This window comes from Ceratotherium simum, chromosome 32 (assembly GCF_057802395.1).
Source record: "Ceratotherium simum simum isolate JZ-2026a chromosome 32, ASM5780239v1, whole genome shotgun sequence".
Taxonomy (NCBI): Eukaryota; Metazoa; Chordata; class Mammalia; order Perissodactyla; family Rhinocerotidae; genus Ceratotherium; species Ceratotherium simum.
Genome location: NC_141931.1, coordinates 5422524 through 5437472, shown reverse-complemented (window position 1 = coordinate 5437472; position 14949 = coordinate 5422524). Strand labels below are relative to the sequence as shown.

The following is a 14949-nucleotide window of genomic DNA, read 5'->3' as shown; positions in this document are numbered from 1 at the left end:
CAAAACATTGGACATCAGGTCACAAAGACTGATCTTTGAGAGACAGGAAACAAATGGATGAGCCCTATGACTATGTTGTAGGAAGGGAGAACCCTGGTGGAGATTCACAGAGTACTGGAGAAAAGAGAGCTGGAGAGAGAGAGAGAGAGCAAGAGAGCAAGCAATGAAGAGTGTTCCCATCAAGTATTCACTTGTGTCTTAATTAGCACATGCAAGTGAGGAAACTACTTGAGGCCAGGGAAAGATCTAAGGTGCTCAACACCCACAGAAGGACAGGAATATTGCCTGTTTCTACCAGCCAGACTGAAAAACCTCCTAATTCACAGGACATTGGGTAGAGTACAAAGAAGGGTCTCACCTTAGTAAGGGGGAAAAATTAGTCCTAGACTGAACATTTGTCTGGTTTCAAGTAACAAATCCTAAAGCAAGACCTAAAAGGACTGAACCGTTTCCAAGTGTCTTAACTGTGTATCAGAACAAAGCTCAAGAATATTTATAGAAATACAAAAATATCCATCACCCAACAAAGCAAAATTCATATGGCCTGACATCTAATAAAAATTATCAAGCATACAAAGAAGCAGGAAAACATGAGCCAAAATGTAGAAAATAATCAAAACTGACCCTGAATTGACACAGATGTTAGAATTAGCAGACAAGGACATTAAGTCTATAATTGCATTTCCGATGTTCAAAAAGTTAAGTATAGACAGGAAAGATATAATAAAGACCCAAATAAAATTTCAAGAGATGAAAACTATAATATATAACATGAAAAATACACTGGATGGGATTAACAGCATATTAGATATATTGGAAGAAAACATTAGCAAACTTGAAGGTGAAGTAATAGAGATTATCCAAAATGAAACTCAGGAAGAACAGATTAAAAAAATGAACAGATCATCAGCGAGCCACAGGACAACTTCAAGCAGCCTAATATATCAGTAATTGGAGAGGAGAGAGATAGAAGGACAGAAAAATTATTTTAAGAAATAATGGCAGAAAATTTTCCAAATTTCAGTAAAGCTATAAACACACAGATCCAAAAAGCTCAAAACACCTGAGTCACAATAAACATAAAAACTACACCAAAGCCCATCATGACCAAATTGCTCAAAACTAGTGAAAAAAAGAAAATTTTAAAGGCAGATGGAGGAAAACATACATTACATATAGAGGAACAATCCTAAGCATGACAGCAAATTTTTTGTTGGAAACAATGCAAATGAGAAGACAGTGGAGCAACATCTTTAAAGTACTGGAAGAAAAAAACCTATAATCTAGGATTCTATGTCCAGAGGAAGTATCTTTCAAAAATGAAGAAGAAATAAAGACATTTTTGTACATACAAAAGCTGAAGGAATTCATCACACGTCCACTCACACTCCAAGAAATGCTAAATAATGTCCTTTAGGCAGAAGGAACATGATACCAGATTATATACAGGAAGAAAGAATACTAGAAATGGGAACTACATGGTAAGCATATAAGGCTTTATTCTGAACATTTAAATCTCTTTAAAATATAACTGTTTAAATAAAAATAATTAAAAATACAAACTGGGGTTTATAACATATATAAAAATAAGATGTATAATAACAATAGGACAAAAGTTTAGGGGGAGAAATGTAAAGTATATTATTGTAAGGTTCTTATACTATAGGTGAAGTGGTACAAAATCACTGGAAGATAGATTATGATAAGTTAAACATGTTCATTATACATGGCAAAGCAACAACTAAAATCACAAAGCAAAGAATTTTAGCTAATAAGCCAACAACAAAAAAATGGAATCATAAACATATTCAGTTTTTCAAGGGAAAATGGAAAACGAGAACAAAGAACAGATGGGACAAACAGAAAACAAACAGCAAGATGATAGATTAAAACTTAAATCCTATCAATAATCATATTAAATGTAAATTATCTAAATATCCCAATTAAAAGATACAGATATATTGGATAAAAAAGCAAGACCCAAACTATATGCTGCCTATAAGGAAGGTACTTTAAATATAAAGACACAAATAGGTTACAAATAGTAAAAGGATGGAAAAAGATATATCATCTTAGCACTAGTCAAATCAAAGTGGAGTGGCTATATTAGTACTAGAAAAAGTAGATTATAGAGCAAAGAATATTACCAGGCACAAAGGATATGGATAGATCATAATGGACAGATCATATTCTAGGCCATAAAACAGGGCTCAACACACTTAAGAGGATTCAAGTCATATAATGTATTATTCTCTGACCACAATGGAATAAAAGTAGAAACCAAAAGAACAGAAATATTATCTGGAAAATCTACAAATATTTGTTAACTAAATCAAACACTTAAAAATAACCTATGGGTCAAGAAAGAAATCAAAAAGAAAACTATCAAGTGTTTTGAAGTGAATGAAACGCAAACATTTATACCAAAATTTGTGTGATTCCTTTAAAGCAATACATAGGGGAAAATTTAGAGCACTAAGGAGCTATATTAGAAAAGAAGGTAGGTCTCAAATCAACAACCTCAATTTCCACCTTAAAAACCAGAAAAAGCAAATTTAACTCAACGTAAGTACAAGAAAGGAAATAAGAGATCAGAGAGGAAATGAGGGAAATGGATAACAGAAAAATAGATAAAAATCAATTAAACCAAGAGCAGATTCTTTGAGAATATCAATAAAATTGATAAACTTTGAGCTTAATTGATTAGGAGAAAGACGACACAAATGACCAATTTCAGGAATGAGAGAGAGGTCACCACTACAGATACTACTGCTATTAAAAAAGATAATAAAGGATCATTACAAACAACATTTTGGCAATAAATTTGATAATTTAAGTAAAATAGACAATTTCCCTGAAAGACACAAACTATCAAAGCTCACTCAAGAAGTGAGCTCTATATTTTCAAAGAAAATTGAATTCTTAGTTAAAAATATTCTCTCGAAGAAAACTCCAGGCCTAGATGGTTTCTTTGGTAAATTCTACTGAATATTTAAGGAAGAAATAACACGAATTATACAGTCATGTGCTGCATAACGACTTTTCTATCAAGGATGGACTGCATATACAACGGTGGTCCCATAAGAATAGTACCATATAGCTTGGGTGTGTAGTAGGCTTTACCATCTAGGTTTGTGTAAGTACACTCGATGAAATCGAGTCGCCTAACAACACATTTCTCAGAACATATCTCTGTTGTTAAGCAATGCATGACTGTACACAAATTCTCCCAGAAAACTGAAAGAGAATTCTAACTATCTAATTCTGTGAGGCCAGCATTATCAAGATATCAAAACCAGACAAAAAGCCATTAGAAGAAAAGAAACCTCCAGACCAATATCCCTCATAACATATATGCAAAAATTATAAACAAAATTTTAGCAAATCAAATCCAACAATATAACACATCCTGACAATGTAGGGTTATCCCAGGAAAGCACACTTGGTTTAACGTTCAAAAGCAGTATAATTCACCATATTAATAAACGAAAAAACAAAAACTACACATCATCTCAATAGATGCAGGAAACACATTTGACAAAATCCAACACCCATTCCTGATAAAAAAAAAAAAACTTTTAGAAAACTAAGAATAGAAAGGAACTTCCTCAACCTGGTAAAGGACATCCATGAGAAATCTACAGCTAACCTCATGCTAAACAGTGAAAGACTGAACGAATTCCCTCTAAGTTTACAAACAAGAGAAGGATATCCACTCTCACCACTTCTATTCACTATGTATTGGAAGTTCTTGCCAGTGCAATACGGCAAAAATGAATAAAATGCATCTTGATTGGGAAACAACACATAAAACTGTATTTATAGACAGCATGATTGTCTAAGTAGAAAATTCAATGGAATCTATAAAAAAGCTCCTCAAACTAACAAATGAGTTTAACAAGGTTACAGGATACAAAATCAAAGTACAAAAATTAATTCATATGATAGTAACAATCAGAAATTAAAGTAACAAATCAGAAATTTAAATTTGAAATATCACCTCTAATAGCATCAAAAATATGAAATAATTAAGGGTAAACCTGACAAAAGACGTGAAAGAATTATCCACTGAAAACTACAACCCTGCCTCCTGACCAACCCTGTAACTTCCCCACATGGCCCTAAATGCATGGCATGCCCCCTCCTCTTGGGAACTGTAAGTAATAAATTCTTTCGAAGGCAGTCTATGTCTGTAACATTATCATACCTGATTAAAACAAATCCCTAAAATATAGAATTCTAAAATATAGAATATTAACATCATCGCAAAAAGTTCCCTCATTATCTCAAAAAGTTCCCTGTGCTTTTTTATAGTCATCCCCACCCCTAATCCCTGGCCCCGGGCAATCATTGATGCTTTCTGTCACTATAAATTAGTTTTGCCTGTTCTAGAATTTCATATCATTTCATATAAATAAAAAAGTATGTATTCTTTTATTGTGTGTATCACTGGATCATTCCTTTCTATTGCTGAATGATATTCCATCATATAAACACATAATACAATTTGTTTATCCATTCTCCCATTGATGGGCATTTGAGTTATTGCCAGTTTTTGGCTCTTATGAATAAAATTGCTATAAATATTTGTGTCTAAGTCTTCATGCAGATAAATATGTTCCTATCTCTTGGGTGAAAGCCTAGGAGTAAAATTCCTGGGTGACATATTAAGTGTATGTTTAACTTTATAAGCAATTGCTTGTTTTCCAAAGTAGTCATACTATATATCATTGATTTAAAAAAACTACCTCTTGTAAACAATGACAGGGTACATGTTTCCAAGATCTTTACATAAATAAGAGGACCCAAACACCTTAAGCCTCAATATTGTCAAATAATATAAGCTTATAGTACATAAATTCTGACTACATAGTAGTATCCATCATTTGCTCAATTGTAATACATGCTATTCCTACCTCAATCTGTCCCATTTAAGAAACAAATAATAAAATTCTCAAATTGGTACTAAAGGATTACAAAAGCTGAAAGATAATCTACAGAATAAATTTTGATCCACTTAGAAAATTCTTAACTGCTTACATTAATATTTGCATTAATATAATGTGTTAATATTTGACAATCTTCTTCCTTTCCTAAATGGTTACAACTGCTAATGAGTTCAATACCAAAAGCACTTTAAATCCAGATAGTTTTGAATGTCAGCCACTGACAGAGGAAAATTCTTTACAGAGTCATCCTGGTGACTAGTTTGTTTAAGACCCTCTAAGCCAACTTCTTTTCTACATAGAATTGGGGAAACTTTGGGAGTAGTCCTATTTCCCCTAATTTTTTAGACTTCTTGTGAAGGTGGTCTTGCTAGATGCTCACTACTGTCTCCAAACCAAAAACCCTAAAAGACTAGACTGACCCTTAATTTTCAGGACCATGTTTCCGCCCAATCTCAAGTATGCAAAGAGTTAAAAATTGTGGAAGGATCAGTGAACTGAGCGGGGAGATGTACAGTTTTAACTGAAACTTCTTATTGTGTGACCTTGGACAAGTCACTTAATCTTTTCTGCTGTTTTCCCAAATTAGAAAGGGAGAGATAATAATACTTAACCCATTTGGATGAAGACAAGATTAAACTAGATGCTATGGGTTGAAAATACATTGTAAGAAAAAACTATTCACAAAACAGGGTATTGGGGCCAGCCCAGTGGCGTAGTGGTTAAGTTTGCGTGCACTGCTTTGGTGGCCTGGGGAGTCCAGGTTCTGATCCTGGGCGCAGACCTACGAATCGCTCGTCAAGCCATGCTGTGGCAGGCATCCCACGTATAAAACAGAGGAAGATGGGCACAGATGTTAGCTCAGGATCAGTCTTCCTCAGCAAAAAGAGGAAGATTGGCAACAGATGTTAGCTCAGGGCTAATCTTCCTCACACACACAGAAAAACAAAACAGGGTATTATATATGTTAATAAAGTTCTCCAGGATTTTTCCAAAAGAAAAGAAATGGTTATTACTATCTTTGGCATTTCTAAGGAAAAAAAGGGAATATACTAGAATATACTTAGAAATACATTATTTCCAACTGTAAGATCTAATCATTTATCCTCATAAAATGCATGCACATATAGATACTTGTATTCCTTAACATGTGTTACACGTATGACTAGACCAGGCAGGTTATAATGTTTGGGAGGGCATTTTTCTACCTCAATAAAGATTTATTTAGGAAAACATGTTCTAGCCTTAGACCCTCATTTCCTTTCCCTTCACAGGTTTTCTATAAAATTTCTTCTAACTCCTATGGCTCTACCTGCAACTCTAAATTTATATTTCTAGTTCTCAGGTCCCAAGGTGAAATGTTCTCTGCTTACTACGTATCTCCAGTCGGCTACCTGCAAACTAAACGCAGCTCCTGCCTCCTCTCAAGTATTTTTCAAAGGCATCGCCTCTGCTCCATCCCCAGCATTACTGCCTTAGGTCAGGGCTTCCTGGTGTTAGAAGAGTCTCTTAAATTGTCTTCCTGCCTCCAGTCTTACATCTTTCCAATCTATTCTCTATGATGCAGCTTGAACAATCTTTCCCCTTTTTCTTTTTAATTAAAAAAATTTCTGATTTATTGAGGTATAATTGACAAATAAAATTGTATATATTTAAAGCATACAGTGTGATGATTTGATATATGTATACTTTGTGAAATGATTACCACAGTCAGGTAAATTAACATATCTATAACCTGATATATTTACCTTTTTGTGTGTGTGGTGAGAAGACTTAAGTTGTGGTGAGAACACTTCATGTCTATTCTCTTAGCAAATTTCAAGAACACAACACAGTATTACTAACCATAGTCTCCACACTGTACATCAGATTCCCTAGACCTTATTCATCTTCTCTTCCCCAGACACAGGCACTTTCAGTTCTTAGAGCTAATTCTTCCAGTATTTATAACTCCATATCTGTCAATAACGTACTTATAATCTTACTTCTTGATTGCTCAGTTTTAGGCAGTATCTATTGATGTCCCACTGTGAAGGATGAAGATTTTTCTCTATTTCTCTCTCAATCAACAAAAATCTTGCTTAATAATTTTTCTGAGTATAGAATTCCAGATCGAAATTTAAAGACATTGTTCTACTGTCCTCTGGTTTCTAATGTTGATGTTAAGAAATCCGAAGCTATTTGTGATCCTTTGTATGCAATCTGTTTTTATTTTTTCTCTATGGAAACAATGTTTAGAAATTTCACAATGAAGTGTGTCTATTTTCATCCATTTTCCAAGTGTTTGGTAGGCCTTTTCAATCTGGAAACTCTTGTATTTCAGATCCTGGGATATTTTCTTCAATTATTTTTCTGAAATTTTCTGATTTACTTTTCTTTGCTCTTTTTCCCTTGAACTCTTATTATTCAAATCTTTACCTTCCCTGGATGGTTACACTTTTTTTTTCTTTTCCCATGTTTTATCTTTTATTTTTGCTCTTTCTGGAAAAATTCCTTAACTTTATCTTCCAGTGTCTCCATTGAGTTCGACTGTCATCCTTATCCAATAGCTCATGAACAGTCTTTTTAATGCAAATCGAATCATGTTTTTCCCATGCTTCAAGTCCGTCAGTGGCTCCCTGTTGTCCACAAGATAAAGCTCAACCTCTTGCGCACAGCACAGGAGGCCTTTCACACACTGGCCTCGTGGTTATCACCACTACATTATTAAGAGCTGCATCTCAGAAGCAGGCCAAATAGGCCAGCTCTCACACGCCTCCACGATTCTTCATGGAATGGCCTCCTCTCCCCGTCTTGCTATACAATTCCTACTCAACTCCTTTGTAATGTCTGCCTGGCTAATTCAAGAAATTCCTATTGATCTGTCCATTATCTTCCAACACACTTTGACTGGCTCTCTCTTAGCATGTAGCATTCTTTAAATCTGTCAGTTTTCCCTTTAAATGTGTGAGTTTCTTGATGGCAGGGACAATGCTATATTTATCTTTCTATTTCCAGAACCTAGAAGTGACTGGTATATAAGAAGGTTTAATAAATGTTTATTGAATGAATAAATGTCAATAATCCTGTAAAAACAAGAGTGCTAGAAATTATTTAACAACAGCTGCACAGTTCCACCTAGTGTTTTTTATACCATTTAAATCTTTTATTTTCAACAGAAAACATTCTAAAATTCTGAGACTTTTTTTTAATGAATAGTGATTTTTGAAATCTAAAGCAATGTCTTACTAATTTTGCCATTACTATTCTATAACTTAAAGTGACAGATAATTGACTAAGTTAATTTTCTCATTAATAAATTTCCTTTGATCTCTACAGATTGCCTGGTTGTGTTTTTTGAAGGACTGGACCACTCCGAAAATGATTTAAAAATAATCTTAGGTAAATGTAAAAAATGTCCTAGTTTCTTCAATTTCTCTAGTATCAGGCTTGGGGCTTTTCAAACACATCAACATTGTTTTAAGTATCATCACCCATAGACAAGTTCTAGGAAACAATGATTCTCAACACAATCTATAAACACAATATATTGACAATGCTGCTTTCCTGTTAAAAGGCCTCAGACATTTTAGTTAAGTTTAAAAAGACCCAAGTTTTAACAAATAGGCATCCTTCCATTTCTCATTTATTCAAATTTAAAAGATGCAGATATAAGAAAAATATTTGGTTCTTTCTACATCAAACAGAGCATCTTTGGAATTTCCAGCCTAGCTTCTCAATGCTAAAAGAATGAAGAAGTCGTTCAGGCCAGTGAGGTTACCATCATGATGAAGATGAAAGCATTTCAAAAAAGAATTGTACCATTTGGTAATAAATGACACTCAGCAGTAAAACAAATACCATAAAATAAAGAGGCTATCATTTACACAACCATGATATAGATACCTATCGTGAAATTGTTTATTTCCTTCCTTTCAATCAGTCTGGCTGGCACTGTTTCAATCAGTTTGGATTTAATTCATTACTTTGAAATGATCATATTTCCATCATTCTTGCTCTTCTCGTCTGTATTAAGTGACAACATCATCTTTAAACTAAGCAGGTGTACAGAAAATTGATATAATGTTAAGATCATTTTGGATTCCTCACATTGCTTTTCTCTCTTACGTGTTACCTGCTGCCAAGCGCCACAGAGTTTTGGTTTTATTACCATAGACCAATTGGTGTACTTTCAACAAACTCTATTTCTTCCTCCTGCCTCTCTTTCTTTCTAAACTACGCACAACACTGCCAGTACGGTCCATTTCTGTCTTAGCTCTGCTCCCACCTCTACCTTTTTCCTTCTCTACAGTTCCTGCATTAAATTAAAATCCCATCAATTAGCTTTACAATGACTGTTCAATTAAAAAATAACCACTTCTCTGCTCTATTTCCTGCTAACTTCATCCATGCTTTGTAATTTTTCATGTTCTTGTGGGTGTATGAACTGCTGCTTAACAAATGATTCTGGTGATTTTTCTTCCTCTTTTAAAATTATTCAAACTTTAATCTTCTCCCTGGAGCACTCTAGTCACAGATTTACCTTTTGAGCATCACCTAAATTTTTTTTATTCTCTGTCCCCGATGGCATTTTTCTAACATTTAGGTTATCATAAAATGATTACTTCCAACATGGGAAAACCTAAATAAAAATGAATAAGTCTCCCTCTCATTCCATAACCCCAATTCCCCTACTCAGAGCCAACAATTTCCCTTCTCTTAGCACCTTTGTGGGTACCCTTTCAGAAACAGTCTGTGTGTATATTAGCTAACAGGTATAGAAATATACTCTGTCTCCCTTCCTCCCCTCCCCAAATTAGAGTAGATTGTACATGCCACTTAACATATTTTCAAGAACTTTCCATGTCAGCACTTATGGATCCTCTTCGTTCTTTTTAAAGGCTGTATAGTATTTCACTGCATGGAACCCTAATTTATTAACTAGTCACCCATTGATTGACAATGAGATTGTTCTCAGCATTTTGCTCTTACAAACAAAGCTGAAGTGTGCATTCTTATACATACATCTTTGCTAAACGTACAAGTCTATCTGTAGGATGAAGTCACAGTAAGAAATTTCTGGGTTGATTTAAAATTTTTATGGATATTGCCAAATTGTCACTCAAACAAGTTGTACTGATTATCCAACAACGTATGAAAGTGCCTCAAACCACTATTTGCAAAAATTGTCCCAGGAGTTTTTCAATCAACTATCCAAAAGCTTCAAAGACTCTAGTATGCCTAGCTACTTTTCTCAACTCTAGCTGAAAATACAAACTCTGCTCTTTGTTGAAATACACAAACTCTGACAATAAAATGAAAAACAAGTTTCACATCTCTAAGGTTTAGAAGGGTGACTGTTTATGGGAAGTCCCTGACAGACTAGAAAAGGGAAAAACAGTCAGTTGTAAGAGACAGTGCTGTTGCCCAGCATCACCCAAAGGAAGTGGGTATTGGTGTCACAGAGCATGGCCCATTCATTGGTGTCAGCACATTCCTGCTATGGAAATGAAAAGACAAGTGATTTCCTAATTGAAAGACAAAGCAGATAAAATAATAGGAGGATAAAGAATCCTGCATATTTGAAAAACTAGCCTTTAAAAAATGTTTTTCTTTTCAAGACATTACAGAATGTACAGGTGTAGTTTAAAGATTTTATTTATTTTATTTTTTGCCCCCAAAGCCCCAATAGATAGTTGTATGTCATAGCTGTACACCCTTCTAGTTGCTGTATGTGGGACTCGGCCTCAGGATGGACAGAGAAGTGGTGCCTCGATGCGCACCCGGGATCCAAACCCGGGCTGCCAGCATCGCAGCGCGCGCACTTAACCACCAAGCCACAGGGCCGGCCCTGTACAGGTGTAGTTTAAAAGATAATTTTATGGTATAAAAATGGTGCTCCTTTGTCTAATATGAAATGGTGTCTTGACTGAGGTGCTACCAGCTGAGGATCAGGTGAACCCAATTAACCCAATTTTTACCTGTCTGTACTAAGTGGTTTATTTTAGATGTACACTACTCCCTAAATGCTTCAGGATATGACATGAAAAAACCATAAACAGGCTATAAAGGTCATGACATTAATTTTCCTGTCCTTCTCATGCTTTAAATTGGCATCAAAAAAACTAAAAAATCTTGTCCTCTGGGAAGGCAGGCAAATCTGAAACTAATTATGGTGGTTATTATTGTAATGCTATTAAATTAAACACTGTGACCCTAGCTAAATTTATTTTGGTACTTTTTGTTAACGAATAAAACTTCCCAAATAAGAGTACTGCATCCTCTCATAGAGCAAAATAATTCACCAGAGGTCTAGTAGAACAAAGTAACCACTCAAAATCCTGAATTTTCACTCACCTAAAGCTTAACTAAAAAGTTTAATAAGCATACATGGACTCTTTTTGCAGAAAATACTATATCTGTTACAAAGCTTTATTTAAGAAGAAAAACTTCACATGGGTAGAATACTGAGCCAAGAGTCTTATCTGTCATGGACAGTTTTCACTTGTTTTTTGTTGTCCAACCCTTCTGTTTTGCAGTTCAGGTTTCTACCTCCTTACCAAGACCTGGCCTGGGGACCAGGTGGGAGAGGAAGCTACCTGGCTTGGCACCTGGGATATATTAGCTGTGTGTGTCCTCTAGTGCCCTAAAACTAGAAGGATACCCACACAGACTCTGTTTGGCTTATTTTAATTCTCACAAATGCTGGAGGAGAGATGAGGGCAGAGGGCAGTAAATGATGAGTTTGGGTGGGTGGGAAGGAAAATTAGGCAAGGAGAAGGATTAGGTATCAACATCTGTGTGGGACTAATGAGCAGGGGAAAGATGAATAAGTAGCAAACACAAAAGAAAAAGAAAGTGGGAGGAAAAAAAGTACAATGGCAACATTATTTTAAAAGAAGAAATGGCAATAGAAAAAAATCACTGAAATCCCAGTTTGTTTAAATATCTCAGAAGATACAGAAAACAATTTAAGAACTAGTTCTTCTAGGGTCCCGGCCTGGTGGTGTAGTGGTTAGGTTCACCTGCTCTGCTTTGATGGCCCGGGGTTCTTGGGTTCAGATCCTGGGTGTGGACTTAGGCACTCATCAAGCCATGCTGTGGCAGGCGACCCACATACAAAAAACAGAGGAGGACTGGTATGGTTGTTAGCTCGGACACTATCTTCCTTAATAATAAAAGAGGAAGACTGGCAACAGAGGTTAGCTCAGGGCCAATCTTCCTCATCAAAAAAAAAAAAAAAGAACTAGTTCTTTATGTACTCCATTGCAGTTAGAAAAGATAGTTATAAGACATTTTGTGCATTGTTGATAGTTTTAATTTTAATTAAAGTAAAGGTGACGTATAATATTATGTTAGTTTCAGGTATACAGCAAAGTGATTCAACATTTATATACATTACAAAATGATTCACCACAATAAGTCTAGTAACCATCTGTCACCATGCAAATTTATTACAATATTATCAATTATATTCCCTATGTTGTATATTACATTCCCGTGACTTATTTATTTTATAAGTGGAAGTCTGTACCGCTTAATCCTCTTCACTTATTTTGCCCAATGCCCCACACCACTCCCCTCAGGCAACCACCAGTTCATTCTCTGTATCTATGAGTCTGTTTCTGTTTTGTTTTGTTGGTTCGTTTGTTTCGTTTTTTATTTTTTTCATTTTTATTTATTTTTTATTGCAGTCACATTGGTTTATAACATATAAATTTCAGGTGTACATCATTATATTTCAATTAATGTACAGATTACATCATGTTCACCACCCAAAGACCAATTACAATTCATCACCACACATATGTACCTAATTGCCCGTTTCACCCTCCTCCCTCTCCCCTTCCCCTCTGGTAACCACCAATCCAATCTCTGTCTCTATGTGTTTGTTTATGTTTGTTTTTATCTTCTATTTATGAGTGAGATCATATGGTATTTGACTTTCTCCCTCTGACTTATTTCATGTAGCATAATACCCTCAAGGTCCATCTATGTTGTCACAAATTGCAAGATTTCATTCTTTTTTAGGGTTGAGTAGTATTCCACTGTGTATATATACCACGTCTTTGTCCATGTTTTGTTTTTTAGATTCCACGTAAAAGTGAAATCATAGGGTATTTGTCTTTCTCTGACTTATTTCACTTAGTGTAATATCCTCTAGGTCCATCCATGTTGTCACAAATGGCAGGATTTCATTCTTTTTTATGGCTAAGTAAAATTCCATGTATGTATATACACCACATCTTCTTTATCTATTAATGTACCAATGGACACTTAGTTTGCTTCCATATCACAGCTATTGTAAATAATGCTGCAATAAATATAGGGGTTTTATGGTTTCAGGACTTACATTTAAGTCTTTAATTCATTTTGATTTTATTTTTGTATATGGTGTAAGAAAGTGGTCTACTTTCATTCTTTTGCATGTAGCTCTCCAGTTTTCCCAACACCATTTATTGAAGAGACTATCTTTTCCCCATTGTATATTCTTGCCTCGTTTGTCATAGATTGACCATATATGCGTGGATTTATTTCTGGGCTCTCTATTCTGTTCCATTGATCTATGTGTCTGTTGTGCCAGCACCATACTGTTTTGATTACTATAGCTTTGTAATATAGCTTGAAATCAGGCAGTGTGATACCTCTAGCTTTGGTCTTCTTAGGATTGCTTCACCTATTCAGGGACTTTTGTGGTTCAATAGAAATTTTAAAGTTATTTGTTCTAGTTTTGTGAAAAATGCCATTGTTATTTTGATAGGGATTGTATTGAACCTGTAGATTGCTTTGGGTGGTATGAACATTTCAGCAATATTAGTTCTTCCCATCCATGAGAACAGTATAGCTTTCTATTTATTTGTGTCATCTTCAATTTCTTTCATCAATGCCTTACAGTTTTCACAGTATAGGTCTTTTACCCCCTTGGTTAAATTTATTCCTAGGTATTTTATTCTTTTTGATGCAATTGTAAATGGGATTCTTTTCTTAATTTCTCTCTCTGATGGATCGTTATTAGTGCATAGAAATGCAACAGATTTTTGTACATTAATTTTGTATCCTGCAACTTTACTGAATTAATTTGTTAGTTCTAATAGTTTTTTGGTGGAGTCTCGAGGGTTTTCTATATATAATATACTGTCATCTGCAAACTGACAGTTTTACTTCTTCCTTTCCAATTTGAATGCCTTTTATTTCTTTTTCTGGTCTGACTGCTGTGCCTAGGACTTCCAATACTATGTTGAATAAAAGTGCCAACAGTGGGCATCCTTGTCTTGTTCCTGATCTTAGAGGAAATGCTTTCAGCTTTTCACCTTTGAGTATGATGTTAGCTGTGGCTTTGTCATATATAGCCTTTATTATGATGAGGTATGTTCCCTCTGTACCCACTTTGTTGAGAGCTTTGATCATAAATGAATGTTGAATTTTGTCAAAAGTCTTTTCTGTATCTACTAAAACAATCATATGATTTTTATTCTTCATTTTGTTGAATGTGGTATATCATGTAGATTGATTTATGGATATTGAACCATCCTGTATCCCTGGGATAAATCCCAGTTGATCTTGGTGTATAATCCTTTTAATATATTCTTGAATTTGCTCTGCTAATATTTTGTTGACTATTTTTGCTTCTATGTTCATCAGGGCTAACAGCCTGTAATTTTCTTTTTTTGTAGTGTCTTGATCCGTTTTTGGTATCAAGGTAATGCTGGCCTCATAGCTCTTCAACTTTTTTTTAAGAGTTTGAGAGGGATAGGTATTATTAACTCTTCTTTTAAATGTTGTGAAGCCATCTTGTCCTGGACTTTTGCTTGTTGGGAGTTTTTTGATTACTGATTCAATTTCATTAATAGTAATTAGTCTGTTCAGATTTTCTATTTCTTCCTGATTTACTCCTGGAAGACTATGTTTCTAGGAATTTTTCCATTTCTTCCAAGTTGTCCAATTTGTTGGATTATAATTGTTTATAGTAATCTCTTATGATCCTTTGTATTTCTGTGGTGTCAGTTGTAATCTCCTCTTTTGT

At 34.8% G+C, this 14949-nt stretch overlaps 1 protein-coding gene across 9 annotated transcripts in view; it reads right to left on the bottom strand.

Annotated features, from left to right (window-relative positions):
- The window catches only part of ZNF438 (zinc finger protein 438), a 195934-nt gene that overhangs the window by 39824 nt on the left and 141161 nt on the right, over positions 1-14949 (bottom strand). The window lies entirely within an intron of this gene.